We start from the raw sequence: 14493 nt of genomic DNA on the forward strand, positions 1-14493 counted from the left end.
TATGTTTTTTATAGATGTGCAGTATATTTATAGATGTCGAGTTATGTTTATATGCCTATATAGTTATAGATCTGTAGAGGGAAATTTTTATATATATTTTTTTAGATTTATATAGTTATAATCATGCATAGTTGTATTTATAGATACACACAGTAATATTTATTTGTGAGGATAGTTACATTTATATATAGATAGTTATTTTTATAAATGTGCATAATTATATACTTAGAGGTACATGGGCGTTTATGTACATAGATTAGTATCCATATAGGTATAGGCCAGTTTTTAACCTCTTTGCCTCTCTCCCTTCTTGCTTTTCCCCCTGTGCCCTGTGTCCCCTGTCCCTGTGCTGGTCCGAGCTGGGGCCGGGCCGGCGGAGCAGCAGTTCCAGCCCCGGGTGTCCCTGGAGCGGTGGGAGCTGCCGGTGGCCCCAGGCAGGGTCCCCTGAGGAGCTGCTGAAGGACGGTGAGACAGAGGGGCCTGAGGGGGCTGAGGAGGCGCTGACGCTGCAGGGACGGTGACCTTGGGGTGCTGGGGACACTGAGGGCTGTGGGGGAGCAGAGGGCCATGGTGGCACTGAGGGGACAGGGAAGGGCCACAGGCTGAGGGGTGGTGGGTGTGAGGGGCCGGGATGGCTCAGAAGGGATTGAGTGGGGTGAGAGGACTGTGAGGGGCTGCAGAAACTGAAGGGGCCGGGGCTTTGCTGAGGGGACGGTGGGGCTGAGGGGATGGAGGGGCCAGCAGGGAGCACAGAGGGCTCCGGGCCTGCAGCTGTGCCGGCCTTGGGAGCAATTGCAGAGCCTCCCCTTTTGCCACAGCTGCCCTGCAGAGCCTGAGGACAGGCGGAGACTGGCAGGAGGCAGCAGGGAGAAGCTGCAGGCCGGCAGCAGGAGCAGGGAGCAGGGAGCTGCTGCTGCCAGCCGAGAGGCCGGGTGAGGCCGCAGGGCCGCTGAGGCCGGCTGGGGCTGAGGGTGGCGCGGGCTTTGGCCGTGGGCAGTGCCCGGCGGGGCAGGAGCGGGCCCTGCCCGTGCTGGGGCTGCTCAGCGCAGCTGCCCCGGCCGGCACAGGGGCTGTCCTGGGCAAGGCAGCTGTGCCGGCAGGGCCCGGCAGCTGTGCCGGCCGTGCCGGGCTGCCGGCGGCTGCGGGACAGCCCCGCCGCGGCTGCGCTCACCACAGCCCGGCCCGCTCGGCTGCTGCTTCTTTCCAACCCTCCTGGGGAGGCGCTGGGCTTGGCCCTGCCCTGACTGAAGGGCAGCGGCTGCCAAGGGAAACGTCCCCATCCTCACTCGGGGCTCCCTTTGCTTCCCACATGTCCCCTCTGCTGTCCCTGTCCAGGAGAGCTGCTCTGCACGGGAGGAAGCAAGGACGGAGGGAAAGGCTTTGAAGATGGGGCACTGGAATCCCTCTGCTTCGAGTTCTGTTTAAAGATCTTTGGACTTGAACATAGAGAGGGATATTTATATGGATATTTATATATGTGGGTTTTAATTTGTATAGTAATATTTCTACATGTTTATTGTTATATTTATGACTGTATGCTATGCATATATGTGTGTATATATGCATACATGTTTGTAATTACATGTATTTTTATATATGTGTCTAGGTATTTGTATATATAAGTATGATGTTTTGTGTTTAGTTCTATTTCCTTTGTATACAATTGTGTAGTTATTTCTATTGATGTCGTAGTTATATGGCTCTTTCAATAGCTGTACCGGTATTTGTATAAGTAAATATCTAATTATATTTATACATATATTTTGATCTATTTGGATATAATTCTATTTACATATATGGGGAGATTTGTATTGATTGACTTCTTGGTAGAGGGTTATTTAGATAGAGATACTGATATTTTTGTATTCCTAGATGGGCTTTAAGTTTAGATAATATGTAATAAATTAAGTTGTTAAACACCTAACTGATCTTTGTGTATAGTGAGGTTTAGAGGTTTTAGAGGTTAGTAATAAATTAAGCTTTTGTTAACTGAAAATGGTCTTTGTATATTTTTATATAGCAGTGTTGTAAAAATGTAATAAATTCCTTTTTTAACTTAAACTGAGATCAGCATAGATGTATATCATCAGCGTGGGTGTAGCAATTTGTAATAAATTATATTTTTCATGTGAAATCAATTCTTGTGTATTTGTCATTCAGCAGTGCAGCTGTAGCAATCTGCACAAAATTACAATTGTCAGCTGGGATGGGTGTTTTGTGATTTGTGCTATCCAGAGCAGTGAGCAGATGTAAATGCTGGAGGATTTTGGCCATGGGATTCTCCACCCATGCCCAGCACATCATCCCCTTGCCCTCAGGCTGGGCAAGGAAAGCGCAGATTTGGGATGGCAGCAGAGCCACACGTTGGCTCAGAACTCGCTGCAAAGGCTGCTGAGAAAACTCCAGGACTGCACGGAGCGTACAGCTCCAACCAGAGCCCCCGGGGAGGACAAATCCACCCCCATGGCACAGGCAGCTCTTGAGGAAGCGCTCCAAGTGTCCCCTGAAGGTCATCCTGGAGCCCAGAAGCCAACAGGGATCCTGAGCCAGCCCCGCTGCCTTTGGCAGCCCTTGGGCAAATGAGCTGCAGCCAGGGGGAGGCAGCAGTGACTGTGGCTGCTGCAGGCTGGGCATGCAGGAAGGGCCGTGGACACTTGTGCTGAGATGCTCCAGGATCCAGAAGGGTGGGGACAACTGGGAAGCAACAAGTTCTCCCAGGCACTGCAAGGATGGAAGCCCTTGGTAGGAAGTTCCCTGGAGGAACTCCCAGGGCAGCTGCTGCTGGGATCAGCAGGAGCACAAGGCAGCAGGATCTGCTCCTTTTCCTGGCTCTGTGTGCAGGGCACAGGCTGGGATGGCCCCTGCTCCCACAGAGCCCTTGCCCATGGAGGCTGCAGGGTAAAAGCAATCCCATGGCAAAGAGAGGCTTGGCAGCTGAAGCCCAGTGCCCTTGTGTTTGGGGCTTGAATGGCTCTCCTGCCAAAGCACAGCAGGGAACCGGGGCTTGGGCAGGCAGAGCCTTTAGAGGGAAAGAGAGATCAGGCACTGACATGCCTGAAACTCCTTCAGCTCGATTCTTTTGTAGAAGGAGAAATAAGCCAGCTGGGCAGAGGCACATGCAGTCCTTTGAAAAAACACGATGCCTAACCAGTCCTGTGGGAGAAGAAAAATAGGCAGCAACCTTGCCTTGTTTTCATGGCCTGCATCTTCTGCAGAGGAGACAGTGGGATGGACAGGAGGAGAGGGGAGGAATAACTGTGATAACCCAGTCTGCCTTGCTGCGTCCTGATATACTTTGTGGCAGTGAACATTAGAGGTAATGCCAGATTCCTATTTACCATCATGGCACACTGCTGCTTCATTGCAAACCTACCTCAGCATGGAGAAAATCAGCTTAATTTATTGTCAGTTTAAATAGATGTGGTGAGAAACACTGTCACGGATTAAAACAGGTTTTCTAACCTCATCATCCAGAGGGGATTTTGTGTAGGGCTGTCTCAGAAACTTGGGGAGAGGGATTCCTTCCAGCCTGGGCCACTTTGGGTGAACCAGGGGTGGCCCCAGGGCAGGTGGCAGGGTGTGCAAGGGCCCTTTGTGACACGCTGCAGCATGGTCACCATGGGATGCAATGGGACAGGGTGTCACACGGGCCCTTTGTGACACGTGGTGATATCGGTGCTGGCGATGATGTGGCCATGCCACAGTGCTCGGAGCACGTGACGGGACAGGACAGGACAGAGCGGTGCTGAAAGGAGCCTCCCCACAGCGCACTCATTCCTGTCTGACCTGGAACTTTTCGAGGCTTTAATCCTACAGGTGACCTTGTGGCAAGACTGCGGGACTTGGTGCCCCGTGGCCTTCCCGAGGCTTCTCTTTTGCAGGTGCCTGAGACGCCAGACTGTGGGACTCGTTGACTCGGAACTTTTCTGAGGAATCTCCCATCATTCCTGGCTGTGCCTTTGAGGCAAGACCCTAGGACTTGGTCACCTGAATCCTTTTTGAGGAGTCTCCTGTCCTTGTGTCAGGAGCCCTCAAGGCCAGAGTGCAGGACTTGCTGTCCTGCAGCTTTCCTGAGGCTCCTCTGTTGCAGGTGCCCTCACGGAACAACTGCAGGACTCAAAGCTTTCCCAGGCATCTCTCTTGAGGACAAACTGTGTCATGGCGGGCAGTTTCCTTGGCCTCTTCAGAGTGTTCAGAAGGAAGAAAAAGAAAGGCCCTGGAGCTACCCCAGCACAACAGCCTGAAGAGCCGGAGCAGTTTGAGACACTGCAGGATGGTGAGTGACAGAGCTGGGCCCCAGGGCTGATGGCTGCAGCCAGCTTGGCCCCATCCCATCCCACCCCATCCCGTGTCAACATGCCCATGGACAGGATGGAAGAGAGGCCAAGGCTGCCCTCCCCGCAGTAGCTGTGCTCCATCCCCTGGGGTATCCTGGGGCTGTCCCTGCCTGAGGAGCCCAGGGCTGGGCTCTGTTCTCCGGCCTCTCCCACAGCCCCTCAGCTCTGGCTGCGCTCACTCTTTGCCAGGTGCAGCCATGGACCAGACACCAGAGCAGGAGCCCGCCCGTGGCCGCTTCCGCAGGACACTGAAGGTACCTGCAGCCATCCCCACCTGGGCTGGGGCTGCTGTCACTGCTCAGCCCAGCACCGCGCTTGGAGCACTCCATGGAACATCCTTGGCATCCTATCATTTGTTCTCCTGCAGATGTTCACAAAATTCATCTCCATTCAACATAGAAAGACCAGCACCACAGCAACTGAGGGCCCAGCACAGCTTAACTCTAGGCTGACCAAGGTCCAGGCAGAGCCTGATGTCAGCACAGATTTGTCTGCACGCTCAGAAAATGTTGACACGGTAAGTAATGATCACAGGGCGAAGGCTGTTTTCCTGTCACTGACTGAGGGCATGCTCAGCACAAACACTGACACCAGAAAGACTCAGGGCCGCACAAATACTGCCATCACACCCACTCCCACTGTGGTTCATGCTCCTATTATGGATTTTTTTGAGGAGAGTGCTTTTTCTCCTCGGCACTAGGTAAGCAGCCTGGGGCCAGGCCTGGAGGCCTCCCAGGATCACGTGCCCCCTCTAGCCATGGCCACTGGGTGCCCTCAGCCTTTGAGGCCAGCACAGTGTGCCGGGAAGGGAAGCACTTCTTGGGGGAAGTAGGGGAAGTTGCTCCTTTGGAAGGTTCTCCAAGTGTTCCCCATGCCTCTTCCAGGTGCCAGCCATGGTAAGGAACATTCACCGCAGACTGGCATCCCATGTCACTGTGGATGCCAGGCTGCAAACAGACATTGTGAGGCTGGCTGAAGAACACCCAGCTGATGTGGTGCTGACCCTCCTGCACTGTGCCCCAACGTGTGACAGGTACAGGGTGTACCTGCCTCGAGAGCTCAGGGCTCAGCAGCCTCTAGGGCCCATCGCCCTGCACAGCCTGTGCAATGGGGTGTGCCAGACAGGCAGAGGGGTCCAGGACCCTCGGCACCTTCTGTTTCCTGAGCCTGCTGCCAATGCTCCCTCCCTGCCCTTCAGGGAACCGGAGCTCTGTCACCTGGGCCCCAGAGCTGCACAGGGCATGGCAGTGTGACTGAGATGCCCCTGACACAGAGCTTTGATCCCACAGAGCTGCTGCAATCATCTGGAGAGCCATAGGTTTGTCGGGACCAACAGTGGAGAAGGTGCTGGCCACAGTGGTCTGTGTAATGGAGCACTGGCCTCTGCACAGCATGTGCACCTCTGATGGGGACAACAAGGACGTTTTTGCCCTGGCTGTGAGTTTCGGGGCCTTTGCTCAGCCCCAGGTCGCCTCTCCAGAAGCTCTCCATCCTCTCCCTGCCTCAGGCGCTGAAACCTGGGCTAGGGGCAGGCTCAGGGGGCACCAGGCCTGCTGCTCCCCCTGCGTCTCCTCTTGTGACCTGACACCTCGGCACTGAGCGCTGCCTCGGGCTGCTTCTATTTCAGGCAACTCTGGTGCTCTGGGTGATTGTCCAGGAGCCTGAGTGCCACAAGGCAATGATCCTTTATTCTTCCCGCCTGTTTGTGGCTCTGCTTCTCCATGTTGTCATCACCACACAGCAGATGCCACCAGAGGAAGTTGATAACTTCTGGACAGCATGCTGGGAGGAACACTGCCTTCCCAGCAACCCCAACAGGTTCCAGTCCTCCCGTCCTTGCCATGCCCTTGTGGCCAGTGCCAGTGCTCCCAGTGTGACCTGGCCTTTCCTCTGCACACAGGTTTGCAGTGCAGGCCATGAAGGCTCTGCTCTACCGGCTGCAGTGTGACAGAGAGGTGATGGCCATGGAGCGCAAGCGTGGCTGGGACACGCTGCTCTGTGCTGACACCCAGCATTATGCCGTGGGTCTGCTGGCCAGGTGAGAGCCCCTTCTCCCCACTGTCCCCAGCACTTGTGCCCTGTGCCCGGGGTGCCCCACACAGTCCCTGTGGTTATGGGCCAGAGGAGCTCATCACTGAGGGAAGGCCAAGCAGACTGGGAAAGCCTGGGAGAGGAGGATGTCCAGGATGGGCCACCTCCCAAAGCGCCCACATCCTCTCTAGGGATGCTGGAGAAAGACTGGATCTCTGTGAGTCAGTCCTCTCTCCGAGAGGTTTGCCACCTCCACCTCAGGGTCTTTTTCCCCTGACAGGGAGATGCGCCGTGTCTTGATCCCTTTGTGTTCCCACATTGCACTCCACCTCCTCCGCCTGCTCAGCATGGAGCAGCCAAGCTGGGATCTGCCTTTACTGGCATTTCTCGTGGAGGTAAGCCTGAAGGCCAGCGCAGCCTCTCTGAGCTGCCTCCCAGCTCTCTGCCCTCTCGTAGCCGCAGCTGCCTGCGACAGTGCCCGTGCCCTGTGCTGCTGCCTGGGCCCGGCCCTGTGTGGTTCTGGGCTCCTGCCAGCCGGGTCTCCTGTCACTGCCTTGTGCCTTTCAGGTCCTCGAGTGCATGGATTTCACTAATTACCGTGCCAGCCTCCTGAGGGTCATGTCGAGGTACCTGCTGGGCGATTGCAGGCAGAGGCGTCGCCTGGCGCTCAGAGGCCTCGTGCTGCTCAGCAAGGATCCCTTGATGGTGAGAAGGTGGCAGCAGCTGAAGCTGCACTGGGGAAAGCAGCCCCATGGGCTGGCTGGGCTTCAGGAGCCAAGGCAGCTGCTCCCAGCTCTCCTGCCTCACCTGCCTGAGTGCTTCAGGACAGGCCTTTGGGCTCTGGGCCCTGCAGCAGCAGGGTGGGCTTGCAGTGCCAGGGTGGTGTTGGCGGTGCAGCTGTTCTTGGCTTCACAACATAGCCTTGTGTTCCACACAGGCCAGAATAATGTGCCGTCTGTCTCCAAGCCTTCTGGAGCTGCTGGATGATGTAGATGGAGAGTTGGTCAGCATGTCCCTCCGTGTGTTCACTAATCTGCTCAAGAACAAAGGCATCCGGGTATCGAGCGCCACTGCCCCAAAGCTGGCTGAGGCACTCCTGGCGCTCTTTGACCACGTAAGATTCAGTGTCCCGAACCACAGGCATTGGGTGCTTCCCAAAAACTTTGTGCCATCTGCATTTTCAGGCCTTTGCCTACGTGGGCCTGGAGTAATTGGTGCTTAGGTTTTCTCCTTTTCCTCTAGGACAATAGCCATGTACGAGTGCTCTCCATTCACCTCTTCTGTAAGGTGATGGAGTTGGTAGTGGACGAGGCAAAAAAGCTCCTGAAGAAAACTGTCAACAAGAGCCTGTACCCACTTTTCATCTACTGCTATGATTAGAACCAGCCCGTGGCAAAGGTGAGGTTTTGTGTGATGCTGGTGTTCCACTGGGAGGGGGCTGGGCTGCCTCCTGCCCTGGTGCCTCCAGGGCTGCAGCTTCCTCCACGCCGTGACACAGGGACAAGAGTCCTGTGCCCTGGGCTGCGGTGCCATATCCGTTTCTCTGCTGCTCTCCAGGCCTCTCGGGAAACGCTGCATTGTGCGGCTGGGTTCTTGCAGAGGAGGAATCTCAAGCAGCTACTGAAGAAGGAGCAGTTGAAGATCGATGAGTGTCTGGTAAGGATGGCCTGGATGAAGCCCTAGCCTCAGGCTGGAAAGAACCCCTGGCCCTGGTGTTCAGACTGTGGGGGGCTGGCAGCTGTGGCCCCTGCCCAGTGCTGCATCCAGGGGTGCCAGCCTGCGCCCCACACGCCGCTGCCTTCCCTGCAAGGCGAGGGCTCTTCTCCAGGCTCCTGTGGGCCCGAGCCGGGTGCCGATGGAGCCCCGGCCCAGCGGGGCTGCGGGGCGGCACCGTGGCTCCCCGGGCAGCAGCCGGCCCTCTGCGCCCTGCAGAGCCCGGCAACAGCGGCTGCTGGCCGGGCCTCAGGGCCGTGCGGGCAGGGCAAGCAGCGCAGGGCTCTGGGAACGCCCACACAAGGGCCACAGCCCGCGCCAACCCTGCCCTTGTGCCGCTCTCTGCAGCTGGCAGAGCACAGGAGCCGAGTGCCGGACCACCTGCACCTGGCCGTGTCGTACGTGAGCAGCCCACAGGAGCCCCTGCGAGAGGCGGCCGTCAGGTTCATCGGTGAGGCACGAGCCTTCCTTCCCCGGCCCGCCGGGGGCAGCTGGGCCCCAGCCCTGCTCGCTGCCCCTGCAGCAGGCTCCGGGCGCGGCGCCGTGGAGCCCCGCCTGCCCTCAGGGCTGCTGCCGCCCTCCCGCAGCCGTGCCCGCCCCTGGGCGGCAGCATGCGGCAGGTCCCGGCCGAGCCCTGCCGGGCCAGGAGGCCGTGTGGCCGCAGCGCTGGCAGCGCCCGTGGTGGGGCAGCTGTGCCGCTGGGGCCCAGACACGCTCTGTCTTTGCAGGCATGGCCGGCAGGTACCTGACTCAGCAGCAGCAGCACCAAGAGCTCCACATCATCTGGCGGGGTGAGTGAGGCCAGCAGGGGCTGCCGCTGGCAGCTGCGGCCCCTGCCCCGCCTGCCGAGGGCTCTGCTCCCCGTTCACAGCACTTGACACAGTTCAGGGGCCTGTGGGAGATTGGTGGCCAGCTGATTCTTGTTGGAGGGCATGCTGTGATCACCTTGCAGCTGCTCCTTGTTGTCTCCTGCTTCCTCCAGGCCATGGCAAGGCTGGGTGGCATGGATGTGTCAGGAGGGTCCTGGGTGGGATGGACGTGTCAGGAGGGTCTCCCCAGGCGCCCCCAGATGCAGGCTCTCATTGTGGCTCTGTTTCTCTCTCTTCCAGCCCTTCAGGACATGGCACAGGACCCCAGCCCTGCCATCTCATGCCTGGCACTTCAAACATTCCACATCCTCTTAGCTGTGCACAACATTCCCTCCTCCTAACTCCAGAGGATGCAAAATCAACACCAGCACCTCTGGAGATCATGGCCTTCCCTCTGTGCCTGCTTCTCCTGCTGCAGTGCACTGCACAACTGATGCGGGAGGCTGCATCTGCTGGAGCCACCTGCACCTGCAGGGAACACCTCTCCTCTGACAGCTCTTCCTTCACACCACTTACATTGTTATATTGTTATACTGTTATATTGTTATACTGTTATACTGTTATACTGTTATACTGTTATACTGTTATACTGTTATAGTCTTATATTTTTATATAGTTATAGTGTTATAATGTTATAGTGCTATAGTGTTATAGTGTTATCGTATTATATTTTTATATTGTTATACAGGTATACTCTTATACTGTTATAGTGTTATACTGTTATACTGTTATAGTGTTATAGTATTGTGTTATAGTGTTATAGTGTTATAGTGTTATACTGTTATAGTGTTTTATTGTTATATTGTTATACAGTTATACTGTTATACTGTTATAGTGTTATACTGTTATACTGTTATAGTGTTATAGTATTGTGTTATAGTGTTATAGTGTTATATTGTTATAGTGTTGTATTGTTATAGTGTTATATTGTTGTTCTATTGTTCTTTTTTTCTATTGCTCTATTGTTTTTTTTAATTTGTTTATTGGTTTATTGTTCTATTATTATATTGTTATTTTGATATATTTTTATATTGCAAAATTGTTATATTGTTAGGATTGTTAAATTGTTCAATGTTCGGCTTGTTCAATTCTTCTGTGTTAGGATTGTTAAATTGTTGTTGTCACACACAGAGATGCAGGAGTTTTCTTTTGGTGCCCAGAGTTTTCAGACGCACAGGGAAGGGAGGAAAAAGGGTGCTTGTGCTCAGCAAGGTGCCCAAGCATGCGGTGTGGAAGGGAAAGCGTCCAAAAAGCCCTTGGCCTTTGGTGCTTGTGCTGAAGCCTTAAGGCTTGCGGCAGAGCGGGTGGGCAGAGGCCGACCCTGCAGCAGGGATCCGTGAGAGGGGTCCCTGCAGATGGCCACCAGCCCTGTGCCAGCCTGGAAGCGCCATCTGTGTCGTGGCCGTGTGTTGCTGGCTGGGTTGCTGAGGGCTCTTGGCTGCCTCTTGATCGGGCTCCTCTGGAGCTCCTTCAGCAGCCAGGCAGGCCTGGGGGAGGCCTGGAGGGGACAGGACAGAGGGAGGCCACGAGGGGATGCGGGGCTGCCGAGGGCTGACAGGAGGAGGCAGTGGGAAGGCGTAAGCAGGATGCACGTGGTGCTGGGTGGCGGGAGGCTATGCCGGGACAGGAGGACTGTACTTGGATGGGCTGGTGGGAAGGCCTGAGCAATTGGGTGGCAGAAGCCATGAACAGCCCCCAGACTGCCACATTCTTCCTGCCACACGGCTGCTCTGGTGCTTCCCCGACGCAGCTCTCATGCCTGCGGCAGAAGGCCTGGAGGCTGAGCCTCAGCGGGACGGTGGGGACATCCCCGAGGTGCCCAGGCTGCTTTGGCTAGGGACAAGGAGGGCAAGCAGGCCCTGCTGGGGCACGGCCACTGGCTGCTGCTGGCCAGGGCCAGTGGGCAGAGGCAGGGCTGCTGCTCAGCCGGGCTCCCCACAGCTGCCCAGGCCCCGGTGCTGTTTGGCCCAGAGGCCCCTGGCACAGAGCTCAGGGCCCACACAGCTGCTGCCACCATGGCAAGGGCAACGTCTCACTGAGCTGGCCTGCCGAGTCGCTGCTGTCCACGTGGCTCTGGATACCAGAGAAAAAGCACCAGAGTGTGCATGGCAACAACAGGAGCCAGAAGGCTGTGCCTCCTCAGCAAGGCATCCACAGCAGCTGAGATGATGCCAAAAGAGGGCATGCTATGGGCACCATTTTACACAGGTTGGCAGAAGGTGCCAGAAAAAGCGGTCACCATGGCTTTCTCGGCACTTGCCAGCCTCACAGCAACGTTTGGCAGCTTTGGCTGCAGCCTGTCCCCCTGAGTGTCTTCAATGGCTGTGCTTGAAGGCAGACTCACCTTCCACACTTGTGTGGCCCAAGGCAGCAGCATTGCTGCCATCCTTACTGCGGTGGCACACAAGGCCTGAGCTGCAGCAGCTGACACTCTCCTCCAGTCAGACACCTGAAACAAAAGCCCTAGGAGCCTCTAAACCCTAGACTTGCTGAGAACAAAGGGACAAGCAGCAGATGCTGAAGAAAAGCAGCACTCGTGTGGCTGAGGTTCAGGGACGGAGGGAAGGAAGCACTCTGGTGTCTGCTGAACACATGGCCCAGGTCACAAGCTGAGGCTCTACTCATATGACCATTCTGCTCTGGTCTTGTTGAAGGCCATTCCCTACCAATGCAGGCCCTCTCTTGTTCCTGGATCAAGCCTTGTGGAGCCGTGCGAACAAGTGTGTTCCATGCCCTTGGTGCAGCAGCAAGTGGCAGGAGATGTCTGCTTCCAGCACTTGTCTTGGCTGTTCCTTCACGCTGCTGGCACCATCATCAGAGACACACAGCAGGTTCTCTCATGCCAGAGTTCTCCCCATCTTCTGCACCTGCCCACCTTCCTGCCACCTTTGCCAGGGAAGATCGCTGCTCGTGCCTGTCCATTCCCTTGCCCCGCAGGCACCCGCTTGTGTTTGGACATGAGCTGCTGGCCACAGCCAGCCTGGCAGCAGCCACAGCACTGGGCATCAGACACCGGGCTGATGTTTCTGTCCAGAAAGCAAGAAAAACAGGCAGAAGAACAGAAGGAAACTTGTATCAGAAGGAAAACTTGGAACAGAAGGAAACACTGTCTCTGTAAGAATCTCCTTGTCCTGTGGAAGTCAAGAGTGGCTGGTGGGTTTGCGCTGCAGATGAGCAGTGCCACGCCAAAATCCTTCCAGGAAGGAGCAACATGTGACACACACCGAGTGTTGCCACCAATTGCTGCAGGTGCTCGTGCAGAAAGGAGCACAGGCCCGAGTGCACCAAGTTGGCTTTGGCTGCCGTGTGGCAGAGAAGTCCCCAGGGGCACAGGTGTGTGTGGCAGGACAGGGGCACCAGCACTGGCAGGGCTTGGGGGGTGGCAGCTCTGCTTTGGCAGGGACTCTGCCACGCCTCTTGATGTCCGTGCTCCCTGGCCCCAGGGCTCAGAGCAGCATTGGTGCCCTGGGGCACACGCCCTCGTGTCTGTGTCACAGCCCTGTGTGTAGGAGGGCCACCCACCCCCGGCACGTGGCCCAAAGAGGCCGTGGCAGCATCTCTGGAAGGTCCTTGTGCCCTTCCTGCTGCAGCTGCACCAGCAGCCCTGGGGGCTCCTTCTGCTGCCCTGAGCAGGCAGAGCAGAGGAGCATGTGCTTTGTTGTTTGAGCCATTCCTAAAGTTGCCCTTGGCGTTGCCCTGCTTTTTCTGAGTTTTTTGAAAGCCTTCTACTTGTTCATAAGAAGGAGTCAGCTCTCTAGTTTCTGTACAATAGGAAGGGTCAGTTTTTCACTTGCTCACACTTTGCAACATAAACAAGCTTTCTTCTTTTTGTTCACGGTCCTTTGTTGATGTAGTTCTAGCCTAAAAAGAACTTCTTTGCAAGCTGGGGCAGTTTGGGTGGGCTGGGCGTGTCCCCAGGGCAGGGTGTGTCCTAGCGCTCTTTGTGACACGTGGGCGCGGAGCGTAGAACCGTGACCCTTTGTGACGCGTCGGCACATAGGTGCTGGCGTTGACACGGCCACGCCACAGTGCTTGGTGCACGCAGTGGGACAGCACGGGACAGAGCAGCGCTGTGAGGAGCCCCCACACAGGCAACTCGTTCCTCGCTGAGCCGCAGCTCTTGCAAGGCGTTCCCTGGGCAGGTGACCTCGAGGCCAGGCTGCACGACTTGGTGAGCCCGAGCATTTCCAAAGGCATCCCTGTGGCCGGTGGCCTCCAGGAGAGACTGCAAGACTTGCTGTCCTGTAGCCTTGCCAAGGCTTCTCTCTTGGAGGTGCCTTCAAGGCACAATTGCAGCACTTGCTGCTATGGAGCTTTGCTGAAGCATCTCTCCTGCCAACAGTCCCAACTCCAAAGAGTGACATGGAGCAGAAACCCCCCATGGTGCTGGCCGGGCTGAAGGAGGAGGAGGCTGCAGCTACCTCAGCACAGCAGCCTCAGGAGCTGGAGCACTTCCAGCTGCTGCACGAAGGTGAGTGGCAGAGCTGGGCCAGAAGGGCTGGTGCCTAGAGCCAACCTTGCCCCATCCCGCCCCATCCCACCCACCCATGGATAGGGCAGAAGAGAGGCTGGGGCTGGACCCCCTGGCAGCTGGGCTCCATCCCCGGGCCATCCCACGGGGCTGTCCCTGCCTGGGCAGGGCAGGGCTGGGCTGTGTTCTCTGGCCTCTGCCGTGGCCCCTCAGCTCTGGCTGCGCTCGCTCTTTACCAGATGCAGGGAGGGACCGCGCACAACAGCAGCACCCTGCCCATGGCCGCTTCCGCAGGGCAGCGCAGGTACCTGCAGCCACCCCCACCTGCGCTGGACCTGCTGTCCCTGCCCAGCCCAGCACCGCGCTTGCAGCACTCCATGGACTCTCCCTCTCTTGCTGCCCTTCTCCTGCAGATGATCTGTGAATTCCTCGTGTGCCTTGGCCAGGAAGACACCACTGGTGTGGGCACTGGACTCTCGGCACACTTTCACCTCTTGGGTGCCGACACCAGTGCTGGCCTGCTGGATTTGCTTGTGGACAAGGGTGTGTCCAATGCAAAACAAGTAAGCAGCCTGTGGCCAGGCCTTGATTGCCCCACAAATCGTGTGACACCTCAGGCTGCCTCTGCTGGGCTCCCTCAGCCTTCGAGGCCCAGCCCAAGGTGGTGGCAAGGGAAGCCCTTGTCAGGGCAAGCTGGGCAAATGGCTGCTCTGGCAGCTCTCCAAGTCTCCCTGGGCCTCCTGCAGGTGCCAGGCATGGTGAGCTTCATCCACCGCTGGCTCACGGCCAATGAGTCTGCTGAGCACAGGCTGGACAAGTCCCTTGTGAAGCTGACCAAGGAATACCCCTGCAGCGTGCTGATGACTCTCTTGCGTTGGGCCCCATCGTGTGACAGGTAGAGCAGCCCCAGCTGCCTTGAGGCCTTAGGGTTGACGGGCCCTGCCACCCTGGAGAGCCTGTCCCTGCTGACGGCCACACAGGCAGAGACTTGCAGGGCTCTCTGGCTCCTGTGTTTTCCCGTGCTGCCATGTCAGCCCCTGAGCCTGCTGCCACGCTCCCTCGCTGCCCTTTC

The 14493-nt window shown here is 56.7% G+C and overlaps 1 long non-coding RNA gene across 1 annotated transcript; it reads left to right on the forward strand.

The window, feature by feature from the left end:
* Nucleotides 1–338: 338 nt before the first annotated feature.
* Nucleotides 339–2439, forward strand: LOC134562465 (uncharacterized). Its single transcript, XR_010083173.1, has 3 exons — nt 339–465; nt 819–932; nt 1336–2439. It is a non-coding gene; the product is annotated as an uncharacterized LOC134562465 (long non-coding RNA).
* Nucleotides 2440–14493: the final 12054 nt, after the last annotated feature.

Source organism: Prinia subflava, chromosome 27 (genome assembly GCF_021018805.1).
Source record: "Prinia subflava isolate CZ2003 ecotype Zambia chromosome 27, Cam_Psub_1.2, whole genome shotgun sequence".
NCBI lineage: Eukaryota > Metazoa > Chordata > Aves > Passeriformes > Cisticolidae > Prinia > Prinia subflava.